Below are 9,252 nucleotides of genomic sequence, written 5' to 3' on the forward strand. Positions count from 1 at the left end.
CCCGCTACCGCCCCGAACGCCATATTAGGTCGCGCCCGCCTCTTCCGCACCAGCCGCAAATAGCGACCGGTACACAGGGGCCTACCTGTGGCGGTAGTGGAGCGAGTTAAGGTGGAGGTGCGGCCGGCCGCTTTTTCGGCGGCCGCCTGCCCGCACCTCCGTCCCCGGCCTCCTACACCTCCCCCCCCCCGCGGCATTGCCGGCTGTTTCCCGAGAGCCCGGCACTTCTCCTTGGTGCCGGGCTCATTTTCCGGCACTCGCGAGCGGGGATCGCGCTGTTGCAGCCACCTCCCCCTTAACAGTGGGAGGAAGGCCTGCAGTACCGCTGCGTGCCGTGCCTCAGCGGGTGGCGCTGCGACACTTTGCGCGCCGATATTCAGTTTCAGCGCCCCAAGCGGGGCGCGGGAAGCCTCGTTTAGCGGCCGGCTTCCATTTGGGGCGCAGAAACTGAATATCCCGATGGCGCAAGTGGCTTCGCGCGCAGCGGTAATTCCGGCGCCCAGGCGAGCTTGGCGCCCCAAACTGAATTTTTAGCCCTAAGTTTCATAACAGCCCGTATGTCCTTGCGCCCATTAGATTTAGAAGTACTGATGCCTTTTTATCATCCTCTATTTCATTTGCTATGCAATATACCTCCTCTCTTTCCACATATGTGGTCCAATCCTCTATATCGCTGTCGAAATCAGTAATACTGCCAGTCTTAGGCATCCTGAAAAAAAAATGGCGCCTCCCGCGCTTTCCTTTCTTCCCCGCAGAAAAAAATGGCGCCTCCCGCGCTTTCCCGCCGCTGCCACTTCTGACAACGCTGTTCTCCGCGGTTTTTATTTACATAGGTATTTTTAATAGGTGGAGACTCGTTCCCGCCAGACTCTCTGGGACTTTTCCCTCCCTCTGCTTGGTCCGAACGCCGACCTGTTTTGCAGCGCCGGCCGTCTCCCGAGTGCTCCACCCTCTGTTTCCGTTTGCCTCTGCCTTCGCTGCTCGGCCCCGCTGCAGAGCCAGCCGATGGAGCCCCAGCCCGCCGCCCAGGAAGGATTATTGCAGTACCTGCCACCACCTCGGCTAGCTGGTGAAACCACAGTTTTTTAAAATTTTTTCTTTCTTGTTTTTCTTCGACTTTCATCTGAGGAATCGATCTCCTTGAGGTGCTGCCGAATTGCAGGTAAGTCCATTTCCAATTCGTCGCCACTGTTGTGTCCGTGTGTTAATGGAGACACGGAATGCAGGAGTTGGTTTCACAGGTGTTTACTGAACAAAGTCTGGAGGTGAACTAACAGATACAAGACACTATACAGGCTTATATAGCCCGAGTGGCCATTACCGGCATTACAGTACACAGAGGCTCTTAAAGGCACATACACCACAAGGACCAATCTCAACTATACGATTCCTTCCCCTCTCCCTAATTAAGTAGGATGCCAAAATTCACAGTCTAATTTTACGTATGAAGAATGGCACTTTGGTCAGGCACCAGAAGGCACCCAGCATACCTGGAACCATGCCCTGGCATATATGAAAAGGTTTTTGGGGCAGTGTTCACAGAAGACATTGATCAACAGCGGAAGACCTCTCGAGAGTTGTCTGAGATTGCCATTTTGGGAAGTTCTAGGGGCTCTGGTAGTGGACAGCTACCAACTCGAAGGTGTTTGTTGGCATTGTAGAGGAACATGTTCTCCTGGGTTGCTTCTCTACTAGTAAGAAGGTTCCTTGTTGAGGACATCAGTTGAACCACCCAGCTGGTAACAAAGTTCTGCCCCACAAATTTATAAAAGGTAGTGACTGAGGACTTTGGCAGATGAAATTGAATACAGATAAGTGTAAATTCCTGCACCTAGGAAGATAAAATGGATGACACAAATACACAAATGAATGGTATTGAAATTAACTAAAGGTGAAGTTGAAAGAGATCGGGAGGGTCTTAATAGATTCATACTCAATGTGCCCAATCAGTGCTGAGGAGCAATCTACAAATGGGATAAAATACTAAATTATACTACCAAAAGAGTCAAGAACATGTCAGACTAATTCATGCTCAAACTGAATAGTATTCTGGTGAGGCCATCCCTTGAGCAATTTATCTGCTTCTGGCCACTGAGACACATGAGACACCTTCTAGCTCTGGAGGTGCTGTGGAGATGAGCCACAGGACTAAGTGATAAATAAAGGCTGGCGAAACTTGGCCTTTTCAGTCGTAAAAAGAGACAACTGAGTGATTGCCTTATGGAGGTATACAAATAATATAATAAAAATCTTACATTTGCACTCAATATCTGTGCCAACTTTTTCCAGGTTGAATTCTTATTGTCCACAGTTATAATGGAAACTGCATATGTAAACAGGTCACATTGCAATTACACTCTCCCACCAGTGGTGGCACTGTAACACCTCAATTTTGCCTCCTCCAGCTCTTCAGTCTATATGGTATGAAACTCTTATGCTGGAACCAAATTGCCATAAATTTTGTCAAAGTAATATATTAAAATAAGAGCAAAGTGTGTGACTTTAAAATGGGGACTGAATTACATCTCTAATTCCCTTTTACCTAAAGACTATACTCGGCCTTGATTCAGTGTGGAACACTATGGGCTGGATTTTCCTAAGCCCCTGGAGTCGGGTTGGAGGCGTGCGGGCGATAAAAATCGGAGATCCGGGGGTCCCGACCCCATCCCACCTCCAACCCGCCTCCATGTCAATTTCATAGGAGTCGGGTTGCTGACAAGTGCTGGAACCCGACTCCCAGAGGCGGGAAGGGATTAAAGGCAATTAAACTGCCTGTTAACAGGTAGTTAACAGGTAGTTTTTTGCCTATTCGCGATTTTTATTGCTGGTTTGTGGGCTTCCCGACAGCTCCAAACCACGAAAAGTTTTCGAGGCGGGACGTGGGTCTGAGGTCTTGGAGGGGTCGAGATGCCCAGTGTTCAGGTGAGTGAGGGGTGCAGGAGTGCAAAGGTAAGTGTTTTGCAAGTGTTTAAAGTGTTTAAATAAGTTTAACTTACTTTTACTTACCTTTACAGGAGTCCTGCATTCCGGTGTTGGGAGTTGGCTGCAAGAACCACAGAAGCTCCGATTTTTAAAAAAAAATCAGCTTCTTGGTTTCTGCAGCAAAATGATTTTAAAGTTATCCTGAGAAAGGACTGAGGCTGAATTAGCAGTTTTTCAGTGCTTGACAGCTTCAAACAGCTGTTAAACACTGATATTTCATCTGCCAAAAGCTTTTGACAGATGAAATGTCAATCTCTGACGTCACCTGTTGCCGGGTGGCCCTTAATTGGCCTGCTGAGCCCACAGGGCGGGCTCAACAAGGTCAATCAGAGGAAAATCCAGTGGGTTGGCCACATCTCCATGGAGGCGGGACAACAAGCCCGAATGTGGGTTTCCCACCTCCAACCCGCCCCCATAGCAAAATCCAGCCCCCATAGCAAAATCCAGCCCTATGAGTAAGATATTGATGAGTAAGATAATAAAAGGTGTAACAAAGGTAAATGCAGAGTAATGCTTGAAATTAAGTCTATGCGACAGTGGCAAGGAGTTTACAGGCTCAAAACAATGAAAGGCCAATTTAGGACCAATGTCAGGAATTCCTTCACACAAAGAGCGAACATGTAAAAAAGACTTCAGGGCAGGTTAGTGAAAGCAAATCTCTTAGAATCATTTAAGGGGCAGTTGATTGCTGTGATGAGGGCACTTTCTAGATGGATGAGCCAAGCTAGACCAAATTGCCTTCATCATCTGTATTTATCATGTCATTTTTGTAAAGCCTCTTGTCTCCCAACACTTTTATTGGTACAATGACACAAATCAAGGGGCCCAGCCCCATTAATTAGCCTATCAAAAAAGAAAAGTGCCAAATGATGTGGCTGGAACTCGACAAGTGAGAGAAGGAAGAGTAACTGAAACAGTTCAAGAGGGAACAATTTAGCAAGAAAAAGCTACATTCCTGTCATGTAATATTTCAGATCCATTTGGCATTTCGAATGAGAATTGACTCTAGTTATTAGAAAGAGCTGGAAAGAAAGACTTACTCTCGTGAAGCACCTGATAACATCTCCGAGAAACATCTCAAAGCACTTTACACTATTCATTAATTTTTGGAGTGACGTAACTGTTATGCAAACATGACAGGTATTTTGCACAAAGCAAGGTTCTATAAATATAAGGGGAACAATACTGTAGTGGTTACATTACTGGACTAGTAATCCAGAGACCTGGACTAATAATCCAGGGAACAAATTCCACCATGGCAGTGTGAAAATTTAAATTCAGTTTTTTTTTTAAATCTGCAAATCTAAAACAAACTGGTACCGGTGGAAGTGTCATAAAAAAACCCAGTTGATTCACCAATGTGCTTTAGGGAAGGAAACATGCCATCCTTACCTGGTCTGGCCTATATGTAACTCCAGTCCAAAACCAACATGGTTAACTCTTAACTGCCATCTGAAACTCGCCAAGGCTACCGTGGCAGCACCTCCCAAACTCGCGACCTCTACCACCGAGAAGGACAAGGGCAGCAGGCGCACGGGAACACCACCACCTCCAATTTCCCCTCCAAGTCACACACCATCCTGACTTTGAAGTATATCGGCCGTTCCTTCATCGTTGCTGGGTCAAAATCCTGGAACTCCCTCCCGAACAGCACTGTGGGAGTACCTTCACCACACGGACTGCAGCGGTTCAAGAAGGCGGCTCACCACCACCTTCTCGAGGGCAATTAGGGTCGGGCAATAAATGCCGGCCTTGCCCACATCCCAAGAATAATATTTTTTTAAGTAAGATGAATGGCCAATTAATGTTTTTTGGGTGTTGGTTGAAGGAGGAACATTGGCCAGGACACCAGGAGGATACTCTGGCCTAGAAATTCGGGTGGTTTGGGCCACCTGTTAGCGCCATGAAATGGCGAAAAAACGGCGGCCGGCGCTCTTCTGCCAGCTGGTGGCGGCTGCCATTTTCAGCAGGTCATCAGCGCTACCGTTAACTGATATCGGCGAGAGTATTTTAATGAGGTGTAGCGTGACGTCAATTGGTGTGCAACGCTGAGTTGACGCCAGCTCATCCATTTTGGAGTTCTCCGCTCGCATTGCCGCCAGTATTTGCTGCTGCTAGAAGGTCTTTCAGTGGCCTTAACGGCCATGGGGAGTCTGGCAGGACTTATGAGGATGGACGCCGGAACTTTGAACGCCTCCTTTACCAAGGTTCATTTTTTGCTCATGAGTGTGGGGGGAGGGAGGGTTTGCATTTCCTGGCAGCTTTGCGGGAGGCCGACTGTGTTTGCGGGTCAGTAAATCAATGGGTGAACTCCATTGCAACGATTGAAAATGATCTGTGATAAAATCTCTTTTACCTGCATTCATGTCATAAACATACAAAAAAAAATTGCTAAACATCGGGTGACAGCTCGTATTTCTGTAGCACGTGATGTAAAAAGACTGCTGAGCACTTGGTTTGAGTATAAAACAAGGCTTTAATCAACTGTTTCAAAACCATGAGATTCTAGTTACATCACTAGTTCCTGGTTACAGAAACATCCTGAGCAAGCTGGGCCCACGCCCGAGTATTTATACTCCTTGGACGGCGCCACCAGCTGGCCGCCCAGTGTTACTTCATGAGTCATTTCTTCATGAATGACAAGATTCATGACAGCACGTACGGCAACTGTTCGGGTTGCTCCTTTCTTCCCCGCTCCCCTACACTGCGAGGGTGAGACCGAGGCGACTTTGGCTGCAAAGAGCTCGTTGCACTAGAAAATCACCGCCACGCTGATGATAATGAGCAGGCAGTTCCAAAATGCCGGTACTGCCTGCGCTCTCTCGGCCGCCGGCCGTTATCTTTGGTTGCCAATGTTACCGGCAGGTTTCCAGCGGTCCCCAATTTCTAGGCCTCTGTTCTTTAATGTCTACCTGAACCACTGCAACAGGAAGACAAGGCCTTGGTTGAGCACCTTTGACAATGCAACACTCCCTGAGGACTACACTGTGCTTAAATCCTGGGGCTGGACTTATTTACTTTATGTTATATTTATTAATGCATTTCTTTTTTCTTTATAATCCTAGGGGGAAAAATTCAGTATCGCCCCATTTGGGGCGCCGTTATCGGCCGTGCGCAAAGTTTAGCGCCTGGCGCTAATTATCGCCTCCGACAGCAAACTTGGCTTTTATCGCCTCTGGAGGTGATTGGAGCGCTAAATCAGGCGTTTCACACCTGTCTTAAGGCGCAAACACCGAGGAGTGAGGCGCTACGTCAGAGCGCTGACGAAGCAAGGAAGGGCAAATCAAAATAAACCTGCAAAGTGCTGCTCAGTACCCAAAACCTCTTCACACAGCGTTGAATCTCTCCAGAAGTCTCTTTCTCTCTCTCAGAATGTGTGGTGCAAAAATGTCACCGACAAAAAAAGGCAGGAAGCGGTCGCCTTTAAATAGCGCTCCCCAGTCCCTTCCTGACTGCAAAACGCTCCCCTCAACCTGTTGTTGCTAGCGGCAGGCGGTAAGGCAGGGGGCGCCACTCAATATCTGGTCTGGGGCGCTAATGGGGCGTTGCGCACTCGAATGACATCACCATCTGCCAGCGCAGGAGATCGTGGCGGAAGTGTTTGGCGCCACCGCAAAATGTCTAGTTAATTTCGTGCCCGGCCTCTAGTTGCTTTGCGCCCCAATTGGTGCCCTCTTAAGGCACTAATGGGAGGCGCAAACAACTGAATTTCCCCCCCCTAATCTGTGCAGGACATTGTAAAAGAAACTGATGCCAACACACTGCCATGATATCTCCACGGAACATTTTCCGGAGTGTACCGGATAAATGAGAAACAATTATGGAAAAACTGCATCACCAGCCAGTACAGTACAGTACCGGCCTGCAGTCAGAAATTACCAACAGTCAGTGCTGATGCTAACAGTAAGTAATAATGCCAATGACATTTGTATTTGCTGCTGGTTCTACTGATTACATCAATTCACATCATCGGCTGGAGTCTTTGGAAGCAGACAAAAGGTTGATCAAGATGTTTTTAATGAAAGCAGGCTCTTAAAGGTGCCCTTTAAAGTTGTTCCTCCCTAATCAGGATTCCACGCAAAAGTCCAATCGAGGGCTGAGTCAGAAGAGACACCAGAAGGGGAAGAGTTTCGAAAATGAACTTGACTTTTACCAGCTTTCCTTCAGTCTACGGAGGAGCATCATCACGGCACAGCGCGACAAAAGTGCTGAATCAGCGTGAGGACAACTTGCAGGGTATCCGCGCTGCCAAGGAGACTGAGTAAATCTGTCTGCTCCTCACAACACAGGAGACAGAAGGGATCATTGATTACTGACAGTTTCATTCGGCCTTCAAGCTAGGTACACAACCCGGACTATATTCTAAAGGTGTTTACCCAGAGAGTGGTTCGAATGTGAAACCTGCTACCACATGGAATAGTTGAGGCAAATAGCATAGACGCATTTAAGGGGAAGCTGGATAAACACACGAGGGACAAAAGGAACAGAAGGATATGCTGATGGGGTTAGATGAAGAGTTACATTGAGTGTACAGCACTAAAACAGGCCATTCGGCCCAACTGGTTCATGCCGGAGTTTATGCTCCTCACGAGCCTCCTCCCACCCTTCTTCAGCTAACCCTATCAACAAAACCCTCTCTTCCTTTCTCCCTCTCGTGCTTATCTAGCTTCCCCTTAATGCATCTACGCTATTCATCTCAACCACTCCCTGTGGTAGCGAGTTCCATATTCTAACCACTCTCTGGGTAAAGAGATTTCTCCTGAATTCTCTATTGGATTTATTAGTGACTATCTTACATTTATAGCCCCATTTAGTATTCACAGTGAGCTCCCAGCATGCACTGTGCCTAATGGTGGCAACTCACCAAAAGGAAGGGGTGGGAGGAACGGAAAATCCATCAGCCTTTAAAAGACAGCAGGCTAGTTTGTTTTTAAAAGAAGGTGTGGGGACAAATATAGTTTCTGGCCTTTCCAGAGGCATGCATGGGGCAAAGGAAACTTGTGACGCTTGCACCCCACATGTGTCGGCACCTTCAGAAGAGATGGTGAGAATAATAGGAGGGATAAGTTTAATTTTTAAAAAAAAGAATTTTTAGCTACTGAAGGATAGGTGTCAGAACAGGTGTCAGAGGAAAAGAAGCTGGAAACAATACATAGGGGTAGAAGTTCACCTTGGGCAGTTGCGCAAAGCGGACAGTATCGCATTGACCACCTGTTATACGCCCCACCCGATATTTGGTTCCATTGACTTCAATGGCCTGTGCGATACCACCTGTAAGGTGAATTTCTACACCAGAAACTTAATCAAATAGTTACTGGGACGACTCACCTGTAGGCTTTTGGAATCTTACACACTTGGGCCTTTACACTGCAAAGTCCTTTACACGATTCAGCAAGAAACCTTTGGAGTTAATCGTCTAAACTCAGTCATTAGGTCTGTGCGGATTATTGGGATGAGTAATGGAGCCTCATGCAACTGTCAGCTCTCCAGTTCTGACAATAGAGGGATTTTCTGTTCGTTCAGACCAAGCGTGCAGCTGGAGAAACTAAACTTCAAACTACTAGGGTTCAAGATTAAGGTCATTCTACTTCAATAAACTGATTGAATCTGGGAGATGGAGAGAGTAATTCTGTTGGCAGCTGTGATCCAGAGTGTTTTAGCTCAGTAATGTATTACTGAAATGGATGGCATTGACATAGTGAAAACTGTGGATCTGGCAATTTGCTGCTAATTGATTAAAACTGATGCAAATCGCCCCGATGGGTAAATGCACTGCTCGATGTGTGCTACTGAGCCACACAGATGGTCCCGGGTCTGATCCCTGGCCTTCGTTGAGGTAGAGAAGTGCCGTCAGCATTGGTTTCCCCCAGAAGGTTGTGAATGCTGGAACAATTGGAGCTTTCAAGACAGAGAGCGATAGATAGGTCAGGGTATCGAGGGGTGTGGAGCTGAGGCGGGCAAATGGAGTTGAGGTACAGATCAGCCATGATCTGACTGAATGGCGGAAGAGGCTCAAGGGCCTACTCCTGTTCCTATAATCTCAGAATCCCTGGGCTAATTCAGTCAGTCATCCAGGAATTAAGTGAAATATCAGAGTTATCCTCCTGCACCTCACTCAGTGGCCATTACCCCATGTGTGAGCTAGAAGTTGAAAGTAGGCTATTGTACTTTTTTTTAAATTAATTCACGGGATGTGGGCATCTCTAGCAAGGCCAGCATTTATTGCCCATCCCTAATTTGAGAAGGAGGAGGGGAGCCACCTTCTTGGCA

Source organism: Somniosus microcephalus, chromosome 27 (genome assembly GCF_052327205.1).
Source record: "Somniosus microcephalus isolate GS21.2 chromosome 27, FLI_Smic_1.0, whole genome shotgun sequence".
Classification (NCBI taxonomy): Eukaryota; Metazoa; Chordata; class Chondrichthyes; order Squaliformes; family Somniosidae; genus Somniosus; species Somniosus microcephalus.